Here is a 22710-nt window from a genome sequence, read left to right on the forward strand (position 1 = left end):
AAGTCCGGTGAGCGCCAGATGCCACCTTTCATCTGACACCCAGACCCTGGGGAAAGGACTTCTTTTTACCATGGAAAATAGCCTCTCTCTGCGGCCATTTGCCCTGGCACACAGGGCAGGGCCCAGTGAGAAATTTGTTAACTTTGCTGGATTCCTCCACAACTAAAGCTGCCAGCAACTATGAGCTTGCAAGTCCTTAGAGCCCCAAAGGCCACCTTTCATTGATACCCAGACCCTAGAGACATGACGTCATTTTCCCCATGGAAAATGGGGTCAGTTTGAGGCCACTCGGCCTGGCCATCTGCATCGTTCCCTGTGTGAAATTTGCAAACGTTGCTGATTTTCTCCAAAATTAAATTGCTGGCAACGAGGGGCCATCAATCCTTAGGGCCCCAAACATCACCTCTCTGCTGATACCCAGCTCACGGGGAAATTACTTCTTTTTCCCATAGAAATGGTATCCCTGTGCGGCCACTTGCCCTGGCAGAAAGTGGGGAGCCAAGCAGGAAATGTGAAAATTCTCCTGGATTTCCCTAAAAGTAAAGCTGCCAGCAACTAGGACCCTGCAAGTCCTTAGAGCCCCAAAGGCCACCTTTCATCTGATACCCAGACCCTGGGACAATGACTTCATTTTCCCCATGGAAAATGGCCTCCATTTCTGATTCTTGCCCTGACCAATAGGGTGGTTCCCAGCAAGACATATGCAATCTTTTTTGGATTTCTCCAAATCTAAAGCTGCCAGTAAGAAGTACCCTGCAAGTCCTTAGGGCCCCAAAGGCCACCTTTCATTTCATTCGCAGACCCTGGGGACATGAACTTCTTTATCCCATGGAAAATGGGGTCAGTTTGAGGCCACTCGGCCTGGCCATCTTCATTGTTCCCGGTGTGAAATTTGCAAACTTTGCTGGATTCCTCCACTACTACAGCTGCCAGCATCTAGGAGCTTGCAAGTCCCTAGTGCCCCAAAAGCATCTTTTCATTGAAAATCAGACCCTGGGGAAAGGACTTCTTTTTCCCATGGAAAATGGGGTCAGTTTGAGGCCACTCGGCCTGGCCATCTGCATTGTTTCCTGTGTGAAATTTGCAAACTTTGATGGATTCTTCCACAACTAAAGCTGCCGGCATCTAGGAGCTTGCAAGTCCTTAGAGCCCCAAAGGCCACCTTTCATCTGACACCCAGACCCTGGGGAAAGGACTTCGTTTTCCCATGGAAAATGGGGTCAGTTTGAAGCTACTCGGCCTGGCCATCTGCATTGTTCCCGGTGTGAAATTTGCAAACTTTGCTGATTTTCTCCAAAATTAAATTGCTGGCAACGAGGGGCCATCAATCCTTAGGGCCCCAAACATCACCTCTCTGCTGATACTCAGCTCACGGGGAAATTACTTCTTTTTCCCATAGAAATGGTATCCCTGTGCGGCCACTTGCCCTGGCAGAAAGTGGGGAGCCAAGCAGGAAATGTGAAAATTCTCCTGGATTTCCCTAAAAGTAAAGCTGCCAGCAACTAGGATCCTGCAAGTCATTAGGGCCCCAGATGCCACCTTTCATCTGATACCCAGACCCTGGGACAATGACTTCATTTTCCCCATGGAAAATGGCCTCCATTTCTGGCCTCTCACCCTGACCAGGAGGGTGGTTCCCAGCAAGAAAATTGCAATCTTTGCTGGATTTCTCCAAATCTAAAGCTGCCAGTAAGAAGTACCCTGCAAGTCCTTTGAGCCCCAGATGCCACCTTTCATCTGACACCCAGACCCTGGGGAAAGGACTTCTTTTTACCATTGGGAAATTGCCTCTGTTTGCAGCCACTCACCCTGGCAGAAAGTGGGGAGCCAAGCTAGAATTATGCAATCTTTGCTGGATTTTTCCAAAAGTAAAGCTGGCAGCAACTAGGACCCTGTAAGTACTTAGAGCCCCAAAAGCCACCTTGAAAATATTACTAACACCCTGGGTAAAGGATATTTTTCCCATGGAAAATGGCCTTCATTTATGGCCACTTGGCCTGGCAGGCAGGGCATTGCCAAGCGAGAAATTTGCAAACTGTGCTGGATCCTTCCAATAGTAAAGCTGCCAGCAACTAGGAGCTTGCAAGTCCTTTGAGCCCCAGATGCCACCTTTCATTGATACCCAGACCCTGGGGACATGACCTCATTTTCCCCATGGAAAATGGCGTCAGTTTGAGGCCACTCGCCCTGGCCATCTTCATCCTTCCCGGTGTGAAATTTGCAAACTTGGTTGATTTTCCCCAAAACTAAAGCTGCTGGCAATGAGGAGCCTGCAACTCCTTAGGGCCCCAAACATCACCTCTCTGCTGATACCCAGCTCATGGGGAAATTACTTCTTTTTCCCATAGAAATGGTATCCCTGTGCGGCCACTTGCCCTGGCAGAAAGTGGGGAGCCAAGCAGGAAATTTGAAAATTCTCCTGGATTTCCCTAAAAGTAAAGCTGCCAGCAACTAGGATCCTGCAAGTCATTAGGGCTCCAGATTCCACCTTTCATCTGATACCCAGACCCTGGGACAATGACTTCATTTTCCCCATTGAAAATGGCCTCCATTTCTGGCCTCTCGCCCTGACCAGGAGGGTAGTTCCCATCAAGACATTTGCAATCTTTGCTGGATTTCTCCAAATCTAAAGCTGCCAGTAAGAAGTACCCTGCAAGTTCTTTGAGTCCCAGATGCCACCTTTCATCTGACACCCAGACCCTAGGGAAAAGACTTCTTTTTCCCCATGGAAAATGGGGTCAGTTTGAGGCCATTTCAGTCCATCCCAGTCCAAAACCAGTATAAATCACCCTTCAACCCCTATTTATCTTTTTTTAAAATCCTTTAATCCCTCACAGTCCCTCCCCCCTCCCAGTACAAACCAGTACAAATTGGTACCCCCAGTAAGGTTTCCATGGCCTCCCAGTACTGCCTCATTTTCTCCTCCTGCTGCTGGTGCCAGGCAGAGTCTGGGAGGGTGGAGCTTATCTGCCCATGCTGGGACAGGGAACTGGGATGAACTGGGAGCACTGGGAGGGACTGGAAGGGACTGGGAGGCTTCTGGACAGCTACTGATGGGCACTGGGGGTCACTGGAAGGAGACTGGGACTAACTGGGAGGGACTGGGATGTGGCTGGGAGGGACTGATGGAAACTAGAATATACTGAGAAGGGGTTTGTGAGCACTGGATGGGAGTGGGATGTACTGGGAGGAACTGGGAAGTTACTGGTGGACACTGGGGGGTCCTGGGAGCCACCAGGAGGAGACTGGAAGTAACTGGAACGGAACTGGGAGGTCTGGGAGGGGAAACTGGGAGCACTGGGACAAACTAGGAGGGGAAACTGGGAGCACTAGGACAAACTGGGAGGGGATTGTTTCATACTTAGAAGTACTGTGAGGAGACTGGGGAGGACTGGGGAGGACTGGGAGGCACTGGGAGATATTGGAAGGGATTTAGAGAAACTGGGAGCAGTGGAGAGTACTGGGAGGGAACTGAGAAGCACTGGGGAAGAACTGGGAGGGATTGGTGGGCACTGGAAGGGACTGGGACCACTGGGATGGACTGGGAAAATGGTGTTCTGGGAAGGCAACAGCAATAAACTGGGAAGGTACTGGGGGACATTGGGAGGCACTGGTGGCAACTGGAATAGACTGGGAAGGGGTTTGTGGGCACTGGAGGGGACTGGGAGGGACTGGAATATACTGGGAGCTACTGGGAGGAGACTGGGATGGACTGAGAGAAACTGTAAGAGACTAGAGGGTATACTGGGAGCACTGGGATGTGACTGGCAGAGACTGGGAATTGGTTTATGTGGACTGAATAGGACTGGGAGGGATTTGAACATACTGGGACATACTGGGAAGTTACTGGGTGGTAATTGGTGGGCACTGGGAGGAGACTGGGAGTAACTGGAAGGGCAGTGGGAGGGGATTCATGGGGACTGGGATGGACTGGGAGAAACTGGGGGGGGACTGGGAAGTTACTGGGTGGTTAGTGGTGGGCACCAGGGGGTACCAGGAGGGAACTGAGAGGGCACCGGGAGGGACTAGGGAAGGTGCATTGGAAGGTTATTAGGAGGCACTGGGGGAGGAGCGGCCTCCGGGCCCTGCCGCTTCCATTCCCGCGGGGGGGGGGAATCCCTAACCATTTCCTCTGCTCGCCGTGGGGGGCCGGGACCTGCAGGCAACGCCGCGGCTCAGGGAGGTCCCGGCGGAGCCCAGCGGATGCCAGGGGCTTTCCGGTGATCCCGGTCCCGGTGAGATTCCCCTCACCCCGCAAACGGGACCCACCGGAGCGGCGGCGGCGGCGGCTGAGGCTGAGGACGGCGCGGGGGCTGTCGGGAGCGGCTGAGGGCGGCGCGGGGCACTGTCGGACACAGCGGCAGGCGCCGCTTTCCGTTCTCCGCGGCAGGCCTCAGTGCTGGCGTGCGGCAGCGCAGCACGAGGGAGGTGATGAGGGCGAAAACGCGGGGTGGGTGGGTCGATCTGGGTGTGTGTGTGTGGAATTAATCCACTATGTCAGAGGTTTATGTCCAAAAAGGAGACAGAGGGGTCCTGTAACTTTATTCGAATAAAGGGGCATTTCCCGTGGGGTCTCTCAGATGGTTGGAGGATGCAGCCTCTCTTTTATCTGAAAATCCCTGCTGCATCACCCTCTTCCTTTTTCCCGCGGCTGAGGTAATCAGAAGGTACAGACTTACCGAATCGCCTGCTCTATGCACCCCCCGTTCGTTATATAAAAGAAAGAAAAACCTACTCATTATTTGACTAAGTCTTTGTTCTCATGCTCTAGGTTCAGGAATTTAACAGGGCCTTGGCTGAGCAACAGTCTGTGTTGATCAGTAACATTCTCTAGAGCTAATAGCTTCCTTTGTTACTTCCCTATCTCTGAGTTCATGGCCCTATCCCCAAGCAGATTCACACTTCTGTTTGTAAAGACACATTCATCTTATTTCTTTCAATCCCTCCTCTTTTATTTTCTTAGTAATTGCCTTTACAAACTTTAAATACCATTGATTTAATCTTTTCTTCCTGGGTCTTCTTTGACCCAATGACATAATTCTGTCCCTGAGTTGTTTGATTTTCCACAAACTGCTCCTTTTTATGCTAATAGATAATATAATACCATCTGATGTTGAAATGTTCCATTTCTCATGTGACTGGATTTCATTCCATCTGCCTCAATATTTGAACAATCATAAGGAGGGCAGTTGGGGGTCCAACAGTCTAAACCCAAAGGTAAGGTTTATTCACAAATGTTTTTTCCTGCATTTGTGAATAAACGCCCCATCCTTTTTAGGCAATAAATACCTCTTTCAGAACAATGAAGCTGCCATGGACTTCCTTCCTCATCCCAAAATCCCATTCCATTATGGACCTCACTCGGGGTGCTGACCCACCATTTAAGTTTGGCTTGGCTGGCAACCCATGGCCAGCTTTCAGGTCCTCATGCCCCTCCTGACCCAACAATTGCTAAGTTTAAGAACTTTTGCTACTTCTTTTCCTAAGGCTGCAAATTGATTCTCCCACCTCTGGCCCAACCCTGACTGACAGTATAAACTATTAAGGAAAATATTCTAATAGTGTAATCTAATTATTTAGTCAAATTCTCACATTATCTTCCCCACCACCTGCGGCGAGTGAAGACCCAGCCAGCGCTGAAGCTGCAGCAGTGGCAGCAAGGCTTGGCCGCAGTGGCTGGAGGTGCCAGAGGAGGGTGGCCAGGATTTCCGAGGGTTTGAGCAGAGGATCTGTGGGCAGGCCCAGGGGCTTGGCCCGCTGTGGAGCCCTGGCTGCTGCTGCGTTGCCTTCAGGGCAGGCTCAGTGGCGGCTCCCATGGTCCTGCTGCAGGCGGGAAGTGCAAATCTCCGGGGCTTCAGAGCCCCTGAGGCCAGGCTGAGGGGTCCCCCCGTGTTCAGCTGTGCTGGCGGCTGTTTCTGGCCTCAGGGACACTTGGCATGGGCCCCTTGGCCACCAGTGGTGCTGCTCTGCACTCCTTAGGCAGGAGCCGATGTCCTGGCTGGGTGTTGGCAACAGCAAAGTCCCAGGGCAGGCTCTGTGCCAGCCCAGCTTCCTGTGGGAGAGATTTCACAAGAGACAGGATTCTGGCCACGGACTGCCTTAAATGTACATCCCTTATCTCCACCCTGCTCTAGGTGGAGAATTACCAGGGTAAGGAATTCCAGACATCAATTCCAAGGGAGATAATTGAATATCTGCCCTGGGTCTGTCTCTTCTTTTTGCCAGAGCCAATGGCAAAAGCTGTACCCATGGTATCTTGGTTCCTATTTCTAGCTTCAAAAGGTGTTTCTTTATTTCTTCACTCATTTTTTTTTTCTACCTGACCTGAGCTCTGGGGGTGCCAGGAGGTATGGAGGTTCCATTATATTCCTAAACCAGTCATAACCCCTTCAAGAGTTTTTCCTGTAAAATGAGTTCCTCTGCCTGAGTCTATTGCATCCATGATCCCATATCTTCAAATTATTTGTTCTAAAAATACTTTTATAACTGATCCTGTAGTTGCTGAAGCAGTTGGAAATGCTTCTGGCCACCCTGTTAGCTGACATGCTGTTACCAGAAGATATTTAAGCCTTCCCACTTGGGGCATTCTGGTAAAAGCCACCTAGCATCTTTGGAAGGCACACAGGACAAGCCCTAAGGCCTCCCTCCTCTGGCAAGTTTCTTTTTAACTTGGTGTTATGAAAAACAACTGCTCACTTTGAAAATTTAAAAGGTTTATTAAACCTTGACAAAAATACAACAAAAGGACTACATAAGGAAAAATTCACAGCATTGGGAACTACCCTTGTGGATACCACATGGCCAGTTCATCTTCAAGATGGATGCTCAGTCTTTTATACCCCTGGGGGTTGCATCAGCCAATCCTGGCCCCTCCCAAAGTCTGTCAGTCAGCTCTTCTTTGCCATTTATTGGTGGAGACTGCTTTCTTGTAGCTTGATTGGAGGTCAGGTGTTGCCATGCCACACCCCCTAAGCAGCAAGCTTCCATTCCTAACTGTCCAGTGCAAGGGAGATGTGCACGCCTTCTTTCTACCTGTCTTAGACAGCAATACAGAGGGGGGGAAAGGGAACTATGGGGAGAACAGAGGACATCTAAACTGGAATAACATAACAATACATCACTAAAGCTTTTATTAATATTCACACAATAGTCATCCCTTAATTGCAAGAGCCAATCATCTCATTATCTACCTATAACAGTGTCTAGTGGATGGTTTTTTATCTCACAGAGTTTTTGGGGTTCATTGTTTTGTTTTTGGTCCGGGATGGTTGCTGGTCCAGGAGTATTGCAATGAGTGGGAGCCAGGTTGGGGTTTCCAGAGAGAGTTTGGGGCAGGGTGTGGGCAGCTCCTTTCCATCCCAGCCAGCTGCTGGAGTGGCCACACTGCTGGTGTTTTTGGCCAGGGATCCTGCTGCTTCTGTTGGTTCTGTCTGTTTCTTTTTGTTTCTTTTCCTTTGGCACTGTGACTGGGCTTGCTGGCTTGCTTCTCTGCTGCTTGGGAGCCCAGAGCCGGTGCGTGCTGTGCCAGGAGTGGAAACACCCCGTTCCCCACCAGGGGCTGCCTCCTCTGCACAAGTCCAGATCCCAGGACCAGCCATTGCCGGTGAGAAATTTCAGGGAGCAATTCCCTGTCCAGCCCCACTGTTCTCTGCCACTGCTTCAGAGCTTCTTGACAGACTGTAACCCAACACCTGGACACCCCACAGCTTCGGGCAGGGCCCTGGAGTTTCTGCTGCCTCTCGCTTGCTGCCCTGGGAGAGCCTGCCCTGCCATTCCAGCTTGCTGCTCCTGAAGTTCTGGCTATAGCTCCTGTTGCTATCCCGAGGGGGCACTGGGACCAGCTGCCCTGGGGGGTTTGTAAAGGAAATCCCTTTTCCATCCATTAATTTCAAAATTATAATAATTATGAGGGAAGGGGGTCGTATTCTCCATTTCTAGGTTCCAGCCTTCCTTGGCCAACACGTCTTTCAAACCTTGGTGTTAGCACAAATCAAGCAACCTTTAGGAGCTTGTTTTGCCATACCAAAAATACCCAAGGCAGGACATCTTGAGGAAGGCTTCTGCCAATCCTCAGGAACTCCAAGGGCTCCCTGCATGGAGCTGTTTCAATATTTGTAAGGCCGGAGGCTTTGGTATCCATCCCTGGCAGCGTGGAGGAGTAGGGGAGCCTAGAGATGAGCAGGGTCCAGGAGATGAAAGGGTCGCCAAGAGAGGGGTGAGCCTCAAGTGCCTGGACTGGGGGGAGCGAGGGACCCTGGGAGCCAAAGCAGAATTAAGGGAGAAGTGTGGTAGGCATAGGGACAGGCGTTCGGAAGATTTCGGGCTGTGACGGAAAATTACAGGAATCCTTCTACCCCTCTCCCCATAGATAAGGATCACCCTTGGAATGTAGCCAAACGTGTAGCCCCCCTAACCTATGCATGCCAGTAACTTTCCACTCCATACTAACCCTAGAAAGTATAGCCAAACCCCTGTCTGACGTAGAGAAGCCCCTTAGTCCATAAATACCCTCGAGACCCCTCAATAAACGCCTTTAACCGTCCACCACATTGGTGTCAGCGTCCGTTATTGGCCACGAGGGATCCCAAGGAGGAGATCGCAGTGCTGGACTCCGATACCGGGTCATCGCGGCCTTCACAAGAAGGCAACATAGTGGTGCTGAAACCCGGGACCGGGAACGAGTCCGGGCGTCGGGAGTACTCCTGGCCAGGGGACAGCACTCAACGCCGGAACGGCTATAGCAAAGAAGGGGGATGTCCCAGGACCCGCGATTCGTATGGAAGCGATAGCGACGGTCGTAAGTTTGATACATATGCAATGGGGAATCAAATGTGAGCTCAAGAATTTTAATCTCGCATTGACGAGACTCTTGGAGCTTGGGGTCGTTAATCGACCCATAGATATATTGCACTCTGAAGTGTGGCAGAAATGTACTGTCGCACTAGCAGAGGACACAAAAGCCACAGGCAGCAGCAAAAGCCTGAAAGCGTGGGGGAAGGCAGAAGCCGCCCTACGCAAAGCATTAGAAGAACAGGAGACGTGGAACACTGCGCGCTCCTGTCTGTTAATCACGCCACAGCGGGGGGAGGGGGCGATAACGCGAACCCCCCCCAGTGGCGACCCGATTGAAAACAGGGAAACGCGGGGGCCGGGTGCATCCCACCCCTCCCCGAGCCCAGAGCCCCTGGGGGACCTGCGGACCCCTTCGGGGGACCCGCCGGGGCCCAGACCACCTCCGGAGCCCCCCGGGGTGCCCGCGGACCCCTCGCCCATCCCTTCCCCGCCGATAGCCGACTTAGCGCAAGAAGCGGAGGGACTCGCACGGTCCTTTTGGGAGGGATTGGCGGCAGAAGCCCGAAATATCGAGAGGGCTGGCGCGCGGGCGAACGGCGGAGGGGATCCGCCGCCCTACCCGTTTGAATATGGCGCGGGTGGCCGGGAGGAGGGGTGGAGCCCACCGGCCTGCGGCGGGAAGAACCCAGAAACGCAGCCAGCCGCGAACATGCATGCGCGGGAAACCAGCGCTAAGCCCATGCCCAGCCGGGAGCTGTGGATCCCAGCAGACACGCATGCGTGGGGGTGCGACAGAGGGCGGACACTCACTCGAGAGCCGCGCCCACTGATGCCACCATATATGGGAGAGATCCCTCCCTGCGGGAGGCGGGGCGAGCCCAGGGGGCGGGAGCGGCACCGCCCCCGAGGGGAGGAGCGGGGCCGAAGCCGAACAAAACGGCAGCAGAGACCGGAAGTATATTGGCAGTCGACTTCCGACTCTGAAGGGAGCCACAGCTCCTCGGATTGCTCTGCGGAGCCCACCGAGTCCAGCAGCGACTCGGAAGCAGAGAAAACTGAATCAATGCGGTTTCGGACGAAACCAAACGAAACTTTTAACACAATCGGGAACCAGCCCCAATACAAACTCACCGATTGGGGTAAAATCAAAATCGAATGCACGGGATGGGCACCCGCAGCATCGGTGCATGCCTTCCCGGTGAGAATTACAGGACCCCAGGGGAACCAGCAGAGAACATATACTCCCGTTAATTCCAAAGACGTTCAGACAATAGTAAAAGCTATTTCAGAAAAAGGAATTAACTCAGGAGTGGTTTCCACTCTCGTGGACGGTCTTTTTAGCAATGATGATTTACTCCCTTTTGATATAGTGCAAATAAGCCGTATGCTTTCTGAGAGGGAGGGGACGTGCGGGATTCAGCCCCCTCCTGCTATAGATGCGAGACAGCCCATCTATGCCAACCCATAGTGGGGCAGGGGATCTTCATACCCTATGCTCCCACAGATAAAAGCACACAGAAAGGGAGAAGCATGACCTACCCCAAAGCCCTGCCCACAAGGGTCACCAACGTCCTGACTGGCGATGAGGAAGCCTTCCAGATAGGCCACTCAGCCAGGTCGGACCCGGACCCAATCCTTCGCATGTTAGAAGCTACCTTTCTATCCCTGAATGAATCTAACCCTAACCTAACCGACTCCTGCTGGCTTTGTTACGATGTTAAACCCCCCTTTTACGAAGGAATCGCTTTAGATACCCCCTTCAGCTATTCCACAGCCGATGCCCCTCGCCAGTGCAGATGAGACACACCCCGCAAAGGAATTACCCTGAGTCAAGTCACAGGTCAAGGCAGATGCTTTGGCAATGCAACCCTAGCTAAGCGGAAAGGCGACGTCTGCACCGAAGTAGTTGAGCCCGACAGGAAGAATAATAAGGGGGTAGTCCCATCCACATCTGGGATGTGGGTTTGCCAGAGATCTGGAGTGAGTCCCTGCGTGTTTCTGGCCAAATTCGATAACTCTAACGACTTTTGTGTTCAAGTTCTGATCATCCCTAGGATCCTGTACCACTCAGACGAAGAGGTGTACCACCTTTTCGAGGAAAACAGCCGGCTCCACAAGAGAGAGATATTAACAGGTATAACTATCGCAATGCTGCTCGGCCTAGGAGCGGCTGGAACAGCAACAGGTGTCTCAGCCCTAGCAACTCAACACCAAGGACTGTCCCAGCTGCAGATGACCATCGATGAGGACCTGCAGAAGATCGAGAAATCCATTTCCTTTCTAGAAAAGTCAGTCTCCTCGCTCTCAGAAGTGGTCCTGCAGAACAGGCGAGGACTGGATCTCCTGTTCATGCAGCAAGGGGGCCTGTGTGCTGCCTTGAAAGAAGAATGTTGTTTCTACGCTGACCACACAGGAGTCGTTAGAGACTCCATGGCAGAACTCCGAAACAGACTGACTCAGAGACAGAAAGACAGGGAAGCCCAACAGGGCTGGTTCGAATCCTGGTTCAATCGATCACCATGGCTAACCACCCTAATTTCTACCCTAATAGGTCCATTGGCAATGCTGCTTTTAGCTATTACCTTCGGACCATGCCTGCTGAACAAGCTAGTCTCATTCGTTCAGGCCCGCCTAGAACGGGCTAGCATCCTGTTCGTGGGACAGCAACAATTACTGTGAATTCAACAGAGAACACTGCCAGTCACGAGAGACTTGCCTGGCAGAAACTTACTCAGGTTTCCCAAGACCCTTTTCCCTAGTCAGATCTCAACCTCCTACCTCATTTCAGTGCCTATGTATAAGACTACCTCGTTCATTTGTGAAAGAGGGGGGGGAAGTGTGGTAGGCATAGGGACAGGCGTTCGGAAGATTTCGGGCTGTGATGGAAAATTACAGGAATCCTTCTACCCCTCTCCCCATAGATAAGGATCACCCTTGGAATGTAGCCAAACGTGTAGCCCCCCTAACCTATGCATGCCAGTAACTTTCCACTCCATACTAACCCTAGAAAGTATAGCCAAACCCCTGTCTGACGTAGAGAAGCCCCTTAGTCCATAAATACCCTCGAGACCCCTCAATAAACACCTTTAACCGTCCACCACATTGGTGTCAGCGTCCGTTATTGGCCACGAGGGATCCCAAGGAGGAGATCGCAGTGCTGGACTCCGATACCAGGTCATCGCGGCCTTCACAAGAAGGCAACAGAGAAGGGACTTGTGGGACCTGCAAAACCCTCATGGCATCCCAAAGCAGGACCCCAGAGTGGGAGAATCCACAGGACCCCAGCAGCCCCAAGAAGGGGGGCCTCAGAACCTCAAAGTGAGGAGATTAGAAAGGGAAAGGCTTTTTTGGGATTCACTCTTGGTTATTGGAGGTTTTACGGACACCAGACACCTGGTGACTTCTAGAAATGGACTTGGGCAGGAGGAACACCCAACCCAAGGCACTCACATCTTGTTTACCCCCAAAACCAGGATTTCTCATTCTCAAAGCTTGGCCAGATGGAGAAGGAGGCTGCAAGAAAGATGCCCTGGGACTCCTCGGCAGGTGAGGAGGAAGTCAGTGCCCCTTTCCCCCTCTCTCCTGCTCCATCTCCCAGCCCAGCATGGCCCCCAGCTGCAGGACAACCTCACTGCCAACTCTGTCCTGCTAGGGACACATTGGAGTATCTCTTGCCCCTTCCCTCTGGCACAGAGGCAAATCCCATCCTCTCCTTGTCCTTCCTCCCCCAGACAAGGAGCAGAGGATGGAGACCAGGGAGGACAAATCCCCACAGCAGGACCTTGTGGAAGAGGCCATTTTGAGCAACTCCACAGTACAGGAAACCAACGGGAAAGAAAAGCCCCAGAGATCCCACACGAGGAGGGGCTCCAAAGCCAGCCCAGGGTGCTCTGAGGAGGAAAGACCTACCCTCTGCCAAGAGGGTAGACAGAGCTTCAGCCAGAGCTCAGACTTGGTGGTCCCTGAGCACCCTCAAGTCAGGGAGAAGTCATACAAGTGTGGGGAATGCGAGAGGAGCTTCAGCCACAGCTCCAACCTGAAGAAACACCAGAGGATCCATACTGGGGAGAGGCCCTACAAGTGTAGGGAATGTGGGAAGAGCTTCAGCCGTAGCAACAACCTGGCCCGTCATGAGAATACCCATTACAATGAAAGGCCTTGCAAGCGCTCTGAATGTGGGAAGAGCTTCAGAGAGACATCCAAACTAAACCAGCACAAGATAAATTGCTCTGGGGAACAGCCAGAGCAATTTGTGTGGGGAATGTGGGAAGAACTTTGGCCAGAAATCCAACCTGGTCTGCCACGAGAGGATCCACACTGGGCAGAAGCCCCACAAATGTCCCAAATGTGGGAAGAGCTTCAGCCAGAGCACCCACTTGAATGCCCACAAGTGCATTGACACCAGGGAACAGCCCAACAAGTGTGAGAAATGTGGGAAGAGCTTCAGGAAGATTCACAACCACCTGTGTGTGGAAATCAGGGTATGTGACAGCTACAAGTGCTGGGAATGTGAGAAGAGCTTCAACCAGAAGTCCCACCTAACAGTCCACATGCGCACTCACACTGGGCAACAGCCCTACAGGTGTGGGGAATGTGGGATGAGCTTCAGCGATCGCTCCAACCTGAACCACCACCGGAGGACCCACACTAGGGTACGGCCCTACGTATGTGAGGAATGTGGGAAGAGCTTCCCCAGAGGGTCTCACTTGTCCCAGCACCAACAGAGGAACTGGTAAGGAAAGCTCTGCAAATGCGCTGACTGCAGGGATTTTGGGGCATCCCACATTTTGGAAGTGGTTTTGGGGTACTCTCCAATTCTTGGGGGGTTCCTGAGAACAGCTCCATAGAACCCCATTGCCAGGGTGGTTGTCTTGGGCACGAGCTCAGAGCTGTAGCCAGTCTGTTGCCTCAGTGTTGGAGAGCAGAGAAATGATGAATGGTCCCAAACATCTCCCGTGTGAATTGGGAGATCAGAGCAAGTTCTGTGTAGGGGGGGTGGCTGCTGCCGCATCCCCAGCCACTGCAGCCTCTGGCCCAGCCCCAAAGTGGCTGCCAGGCCCATGGCACCCCAAAAATCCCATATGTGAGAGGGACCAGAAGAGCAGGTAAAGGCCATGACACAGGTGTGACACTGACACATTCCATATCAGCTGAGATGACACTAGATCCAAACCATGGCTGTGGATATTTCTCTCTTTTCTCTGTCTCTTGCTCTGTCTCTCCCTCTCTTCTCCTGACTTCTCAAAATCTGGATAATTTGAAGTTGGACGGGTTAGAGTTTGCTGAGTCAGTGCTTTGTGAAATGCCTTACCATAATTCCAGGTTTAATATAAGTTATAAGCTAAATTAAACACTACCCCTCTGTAAATTGTTAAGTGTTAAGTTAGGTTAACACTTAAGTGTTAAAGTGTTCTTTAAACACTTAAAGAAACTGTTAAGTGCTCTTTCTTTGCTAAATTGTTATGTTTAAGGTATAAGTTAAGGTTAAGGTATAAGTTAAGTTTGAGTGTTTGAGTGCTGTTAAGCTTTTAGGCCATATTCCTTTTATCCTTACCCTCACTATCCTTTTGTCAGATGCACCTAAACACACATGGACAGTTCTTGATTAATTTCTGGTTTGATTGCCTGGATTTTGTTTTGTTTTGTTGTTGCTTTGTTTCTTTGCTGTGCCTGAAGTCTCCAGTCACAGGTAGAGTGACTCTTCCCAAAGAACTTTGTCGTGCCTCACCACCTGTGCTTCTAATTGGTGATTTTTGTCAAATATGCTAATTTGCCAAACTTATAAACTATTTACCCCATAGTGGGGTGGGCATTTTGTGGACATCTTCCATATTTGCCCCTTGGAGGCCTCCAATAAAGACCAGCCTTTATATTACCTCCTATACTAATAATATCTCCAAAGGGTGTTATTTCATTTCTAAGGCTTTTAAGGCATCAGTTTTTCTGGCATCTCAGATGCTGAAGACTTTTAAGAATTTCCGTGCGGTAACCTGAGGGGTGAGGAACCATGGTCCCAGGACTCCACAGGAGGTAACATAAAGACAGCTCTTTTTGTTGTGTAGTGTGAAATTGTGCATTTGTGTGTTTTCAGGAAAATCAAGGCTCTTAGAAACCAAATTGTGACATTTTACAGGATCCCACCTGTTTTGTAAGGTTTGTTAGGCCACTTATTCTGTCCCAGCGTGGTGAGGGAATTTGCTTTTGGGGTTGTTTCTCAAGGGTTTTATTTTCACCTTTCATCACTTTTTCTAACTCTTCTACAGCCACGGTGGGCGAAGGCAGAGGCGGAATCCAAAGGCTGATGTCACCTTTGTAGCTGAAAGCTGAGACCTTTCTTCCAACTTTTAAAATATGAATTAGGAAAACACTGGGTGATTCATCACTCGCTCTATTTGCTAAATGCTTCTAAGAAGGATCTATTGGAATTTTGCAAAGTGTGGAGAATAACAGATAGTTGAGGATGGTTTACTGAATTAAATTTTAAAAATACCTTCTGCATCCCTGTGAATAAGAAAGGCCAAGGACTGGGCAAAGGAAAGAATGTAAAAAGATGGACTAATTCTGAATATGCATTTAATGTTTTCGGTGAGGTCATCTGTAAAGAAAGAGGACTGGCAACACAAGGCCATGGAATTGAACACACTGAACAGATCCATGCACTGCTACAGAGTATTTAGAAGTCTAGAGAAGCAGCCTTTATAAATTGCAAGATTCATCAAAATGGGGAAGCAGCTCTTGAATTAGAGAATCTTTTTGTTGATAAAATAGTAAAAGAAGCAAGAAAAGGGATCTTAACAGTAGTGCCACAGAAGGAAATCAGTTTGACAAGGTTTGCCCCAAAATGTGATCAACAGAACCATCAGTTTTCTGGCACAAAGATTGAAATCAAGGAAAGTGAATGGACTGTTAAACCAGAGGGACAGACTGTAATCCCACCTCAGTGAGAACATAAAAAACACTTGCAGGGGAACAAGAAACCTTTTGAAACATCTGAAGAAAGCAGTAACAGAAAGGGAAAAGACCGATATTGTGCAATCTGTAACAAATGTGAAATCTTCTCTAGAACCCACCCAAACATGAGCAAAACAGTTGTGTTAGAAATAACAGAGGCAGGGGATTCTCCTGGACATTGTTGGCAAATAAATTCTACTGAGTTACCACCCAAGAAGGATATAGGTATGTATTAGGGTTAGATGATACCTTTAGTGGATGGTCTGGGGCTTACCCCTGTTGCATCAACACAACAAAAGGAAGTGGTGGATATTTTACTAAATCATATAATTCCAGTGTTTGGGGTTCCTTTGGAGTTGGTCCCCCTGTGATTGGAGATGTTAGTCAAATGTTGGGAATTGTTTGGGATCTATAAATTCCCTACACACCCCAGATAAATGGTAAAACTGCATATGTGACTGGAACCCTCAAAGCACAGATTAATAAAATTTGTTGGAAACATCCATGCCATGAGTTCAAGTTTTACCCATAGCCTTACTGAGAATCCACATACAACCAAAGTGTTGCAGTAAGGTAGAAAAATTATTTAAAAGGCCTCATAAAATCAGGCCTGCTCTGTTAGATCAGTGACCTTGTCAAGCAAGCACTTTGCAAGTTCCCATGTGAAAGCAATCCTGGTGTGAAGAGTTCATTAACATAACAATTTATTCCTGGGTGAAAAACAACTCGCGCCTGCATAAACATTAAATCTATCCCATGAGAACCAGAGAAGAAAATATGTAAACAATTTAATAGAGACATTTGATGGACAAGTAAAGTATCTCTTACTAACCAATAAAGTAATTGGCAAGAAAGCTATTAACCCAATTGGAATCACACACAAGGTATGTAAAACTGTATAAAAACAAGTTACTTGAATAAAGAATAAGCTCTTTCACCATGAAGAAAATAAAGTCTCATGTGATTTATTCTGATACCAAAGCAAAAAGACAACGTAACTCCTAATGAAACATCGCATGGCAGGCCATATCAATTTGTATATATTTTATATGTATTATATATATAATTTACATATATACATCATTATATATATGTATTCTTCACAGGAGGAATTCATATATGAGGGGAAAAATTAACTTACAGAGGGATTTAATTATTTGAAGTTCCACTTTGCAGCAGCTCCAGAGATTTGTCATGTTATCCAGAGAAATCTCTGCTCCTGAAACAACTGGAAAACAGAGACTGACACAAATCAGGATGATGTGGTTTAAATTGTTCTTTTTGTGCTTGTTATCTGCACAGTTGGTAACCATAACTCAAGTTTGGCCCCAAAATTTGCATGTAAATGTAGCCCAAAATGTATCCAAAAGCTCTTCATAAGAACAACTTGTCAGAGCGATACTGGATATGTGAGAATCTGGCGTGGTAAGTTTGCCCCTAGATAAAGATCAGGCCTGTGCTCTTGGGGGTGTAATTCCACACATAATATTTGATCACATTAAGGTTTATTGGACACGCTGAAAGGCAAAGCTTCAAATGCAATTCTAGCCTTACAAGAAGAAGTCCATGATTTTTCTGGTATAATTTTACCAAACAGGATAACTTTCAATTTCCTACTACCCACAGAATTATTAACACTGTGGCTATTCTTATGTAGATCAGAGTGAAAGAATTATTAAAGATTTGGTTGAAATTTGAAAGCAATCTCAAATTCTACACCAAGTAGTTTTCAAAAGTCTTGTTGAACTTTGGATATATCTTCAGTACATTCACTTCATGGTTACTGAACTTGGCCTGAATAATAAGTGTTTAGTTGGCATCTGTATTATATGATGGTATGGTTAAATATGGAGCAAACTAGACAACATAGTCTCTAAAAAAGAGGAATTATGGAGAATTTCTGCTTTTTATATAGTCTCTGCATTCTTTACTCATTTACAATAACAAACTACAGAGCTACATTTGTAGCTCTGTAGTCTGTTATTGTAGCTTAGCTTCATTATTTCCCTACACAGAAAGACAAAACACATTTCAAAGCCTCTATCCTGTCTTGGTTCTCCTTAGAAACCAAGGTCAAAACCAGTTCTTCAGGACCAATTTTCATAAACAAAGTACAGTCCTGTTCAGGGTGTCCTAGGGTGACTTTATTATTGGAATAATATCCCAGTATTACCAGGTGGAACGTGCCTGGGCTTGTCTGGCCCTTGCTGCTGGGCCAAAGGCGGCAGCTGTGGTGTTTCACCTCAGAGATACTTTTGGCCGGCTGGGTGCTGCAGCTGGGCACTCAGAACAAGTCCAGGCATAGTAGAAACTCAGTTTACCTCTGGTGGAAAGGGTTCAGGCAACGGTGAAGAGAAAAAGGAGAGGATTCTGCCGAGGGTTTAATCCAGAGTTTTATTGCAGGATCACAGATCTCTGAATCTTGTAACAGCTCCACAGAATCCAGACCGCACGGTCCCATCTCTTTTTAAGCCCGGGGAAAGGGGGAGGGGAAGGGGTAGGTGAGCCACCAACCAGGTGGGAGGGGGGAAGGCTCAGGGGACAATGACACTTGGACAGGCCAATGACCCCAGGGCTGAGGGGCATCTTTTGAACTGCACCAACCAGAAAACGGCCTTGCTGGAATGTTAAGATTGACTGTCAGCACTTAGCAAGAAGGCTAGGGGGAGGGGAAGGGAGAAGGTATTGCCACACCTGGGAGCTGAAACAGGAAATGGCATCACACTGCAACACTTTATGATGCTTGTATCTCCAATCGTGTGTTCTGTCTATGCTGGATACTCTGTTCTGTGCCTTCAAGACTGGCTGAGAGCGAAGGCAGGGAGAAGAAGCACAGAGTTTTTGTTACCAGCCTCACTCACTCACTCACTCACTCACTCACTCACTCACTCACTCACTCACTCACTCCTCCACATTTGGCTAGACTGTTAATGTCTAGGCACAGACAGGGCAGAACAACACGCTCCTTTTGCTTTTTACTTAGTTTAGCTAACTGAAGCAGTCTGAGTTTTCCCTGGACTGTTTTTCTTTCCCTTTTTCTTAGAGCCATTTGAACCTGCCCCAGACCAGGACCTGGGGAAACACCTAGAGCTCGGACTTTGCAGCCTGCCAGGGCCCACTCTGCAGCCTTTCCCAGCACCAGAGGGACCGAGAACAGAGTGACCACCCACCAGAGAGACTTTCTGAATTTGTCATCTCTTCAGAGCAGCAAATGAGTGTTGTCATCTGGTATTGTTCATTTTGTGTGCTGGGGAGTACTTTACCTATTAAATAAACAGGTTTTTTTTCCACTTCTCTCTGAAGAAATTAGTCCCAAACTGATTAAAGAAGAGAGGCCGTGTAGGTTGGCTTTCTGGAGGGGCCCCTTTTGGAGGCTTTCTCCCAGATTTGCCCTAAACCAAGACCAGAGGGGGGAAAGGCTTAGAAGACCCAGGGAGGAATTGCATCACCACTTGCACTCCTAATTGGTGATTTTTGTCAACAATTCTAATCTGCTAAACTTGTAAAACTGTATTCACCCTTTGTGGGTGTGGGCATTTTGTGGACATTTTTCATATCTACTCCTGGAGGTCCCCAATAAAGACCAGCTTTTATATTACCTCCTATACAAATATTATCTCCAAATGTGCTGCTTTATTTCTAGGTTCTTTAAGGCCTCACACAGTGGGGCCTCATGGCATGCAGGAGACCACCATGACATAATGATATCTTGGGGAACCGAGTGTCAACTGCAAACACAACAGGGCCTCATGGAACACAGGTGCTACTTGAATAGTGCCCGGGCACATGGAATTCAGTGTCCATTGTGACACAGCACAGCCACATGGAACTCAGCAGAACATTGTGACAACATGGAATCTCATGGAACCAAAGCTGTACTTTGACAAAGTGGGACCTCCTGGGACACAGGTGCCACTGGGATGTTGCCAGTGCTGGTATAACCCAATGCCCATTGTGACACAGCGCAGCCTCATGGAACTGTCTTGGGGATGGTTCATATCCCATAACCATTTTGGGGTTTCTTTGTTTTGTGTTCATAATGGTCACTGCCTCCCCTCCCCCAGCTCTGAGAATATCGCAATGGGTGGAGGGGCAGCCTGGGATCCTGTGGGGGCTGGGGGCCAAAGGGTACTCTTCCTTCAGGTTGGGGTGATCGACTCAGCAGCCATGCAGCATGGTGCATCTGATTTTAGATACTGTTGCCCTGCAGTTTTGGCCTTTTGCTTTTTTCCTCTTGGTTTTTTTTCTCCTTTGGCACTGTGATTGGGTTGCCAGCTTGCTTCTCTGCTCCTCTGTCACTTGGGAGCCCAGGGCTGGTGTGTGGTGTGCTGAGACCTGGGAGCTGGGAGCACTCCTTCCCCTACCAGGCTGCTCCCTTTGCGTGGTGACCCAACCTCAGGACCAGCCATCACCAGTGAGCCATGCAAAGGAGAAATCTCCCACCCAGCTGCTGCTGTTTTCTGCCACTGCTTAATTAAGGGGGTTTTGCTACACTATAGTGCAACACCCTGCATCCATCAGGACAGCCTGCTCCTTCTGCTTCTGCCACCGCTCCAGGGTTAGTGCTACACTTTCATTCACCGCTCCCGGGGATCTGCTCCCCTCAGTTCCAGCTGACACTCCGAGGTTCCGGCTACAGTCCAGTGTGCCCCAGCAGTGGCGCTGAGACCAGCTGATCCCCGTGGCTTTGGCGAAAGGAAGCCCCTTTTCTCTCCCTGCCGCCACCAGAGCCGCCATTGCCGGTGGAGAGGCTGCTGAGCTCGTGCCACAGCGCCCCCTGCAGCCGCGGGGCGATCATCACCGCTGCTCTGCCTGGCAGGGAGCCACCAGCGCCCCTGCTGGCTGTGCCGGGAACTGCACCAATGAGGAGGTTGCTCGACAGCTGAGAGAGGGCTGCTACTGGGATTCTGGTTTTAATATTGTTGCTGCTGGTTTTGTTTGTTTGTCTTGTTATGTATTTATCTATTAGTAAAGAATTGTTTTTCCTTTTCCTATATCTTTGCCTGAAAGCCTAATAATCTCAAAGTTATAATAATTTGGAAGAAAGTAAGGCATGAACCTATCGCAGGAAGGTTCATGCCTTATTTGGCACATACTTGTCTTTTGAGCCAAGACAGGAACCCAGGAGACTATTGTGACTAATGGAATTTCATGGAACCAAGGGTCAATTGTGACACAGTCAGGCCTCATGGAAGCCAGGAGAACACTGTGATGCAACGGCAGGTCATGGAACCAAGTGTCAATTGTGAACATGGCGTGGTATCATGGAACCCAGGTGCCACTGAGACGATGCCGTGGCTCATGAAAGTGTGGCACCACTGTGACACAGCAAGGCCTCATGGAATCTGGAAGAACATTGTGGGGAAATGGAATGTCATTGAACCAACTGTTCACCACAGTGGGGCCTTATGGAACACATGAGACCAGTGTGATACAATGGAATGTTGTCAGGGTTTGATGCTGGCGCAATGCCAGTGACCCCATAAAAATATATGCTCCCTGGTGTCTGCTCTGAGATGTGACCAGGAATAGAGCAAAGCAGGCTCCAACTTAGGAATGAAGGAGAAAAAAACTTTATTAACCTACAACTATATATAGAAAGAAACATACACAGAACTCAGAATGAAAACCTTCCAAAAACATTCCTCCTTCCCCCACCAAATTTCCAATACATTCATCCCTCAGATCACCAACTCTCAGTCCATCACCACCCTTCAGATAATCAATTCTCAGTTCAACAAGGAGAGAGGAGTCCTTCTTGTACCATAGGCTTCCCCTGAAAACACAGTTGAGACCTTGTGTGTTTCCATGGCACACGTGGCACTGCCCGGAGAACATTTGCCATCGTGACATCTTCCTTCCATGCCCAGTGCTCTCACCACTGCACACAGACCAGAGGTGCTTCTAGGGTTCCCCTTTTGAGGATGCTTTGCCCAGTTCCAAAAAAAGCATAATATCTCACTTTTAGGACACCTGTCCCCCCCCAAATTCACCCCCTGGGGCCAAGGGGTCTCGAGAACAGAGATCTTCTTCACTGAAGATCAAGGGCCCTACCACCCTTCTCACCCGTTGTCTCTGTTCACGCACTCCTTCACATAACATCACTGCACTCTCTTGGCTACAAGTCATTGCCTCCCCCCTTCATGCAGTGTCTGTCACAGGAAAAATGGTTCTGTCCATGGCTATACAAGAAAAGTCCAGCCAAAGGCCACTCCATCACCTCCGCTCACCCAAGATTCTTCTCAACTTCTCTCGTGGCCCATTTCTTCTTATCTCATTTCTATCTCTCTTCTCATTCAACTCCAGGAGGATCAGCATTTGTAAGGCTTCCATCATCCAAGAAAAGGGTTAAAAATCTCAGGCTCTGCCTGTCCAAAACTCCCACGCTGGCCCTGCCAGGCACCTTCTTGCCAAACCCTTCCCCCCTTTTCCTCCTCAGCCGGCCATGCTATCAAATTTCAAGGTGGCACAGGCACAGGCACAGACACCAGCTCTCTCTTTCTCTCTCTCCTGGGCAGGGGGGTGGCTGCCCGATGCCCCTCCAATGCTCCTCCACCCTTCCATCCTGCAGGGGCCTTCACCTCCCTTCTCTGTCCAAGGCCCAGCTCACCTCATCCAGCCACCTGGCTTCCCCTCCCGCACCCAGCGCACAGCTGGGCAGGGGAGCTCTGACCTCCTTCACGCGCCAGATCCAAGAGAAAGTTTTTCTGGGAGTTCTCTGCTTTTAACCCCTCTGTGTTCTCAGAGGCGTATCCATGTCCTCAGTGGCCACACCAGGTGCCAATATTCAAATCTGAGCACCTATTGGTTTCATCACAGCATCCCAAAAACTCACTTCCTCTCAAACCAGGACAAATGTCATGGAACAAACTGTCAGTTTAACACAACAGGGCCTTATGGAACCCAATTGCCACTAGGAAATTGCCACTGCTCATGGAACCAAGTGTCCTTTATGACACAGCTGGG

General features: G+C 49.3%; 1 long non-coding RNA gene across 1 annotated transcript; it reads left to right on the forward strand.

Moving 5' to 3' along the window:
- The first annotated feature begins 4156 nt into the window (after positions 1–4156).
- Positions 4157–8542, forward strand: LOC136570703 (uncharacterized). The gene is made up of 2 exons (XR_010785557.1): positions 4157–7603; positions 7707–8542. It is a non-coding gene; the product is annotated as an uncharacterized lncRNA (long non-coding RNA).
- Positions 8543–22710: the final 14168 nt, after the last annotated feature.

The sequence above is a fragment of the Molothrus aeneus genome, unplaced genomic scaffold (genome assembly GCF_037042795.1).
Source record: "Molothrus aeneus isolate 106 unplaced genomic scaffold, BPBGC_Maene_1.0 scaffold_35, whole genome shotgun sequence".
NCBI classification, from domain to species: domain Eukaryota; kingdom Metazoa; phylum Chordata; class Aves; order Passeriformes; family Icteridae; genus Molothrus; species Molothrus aeneus.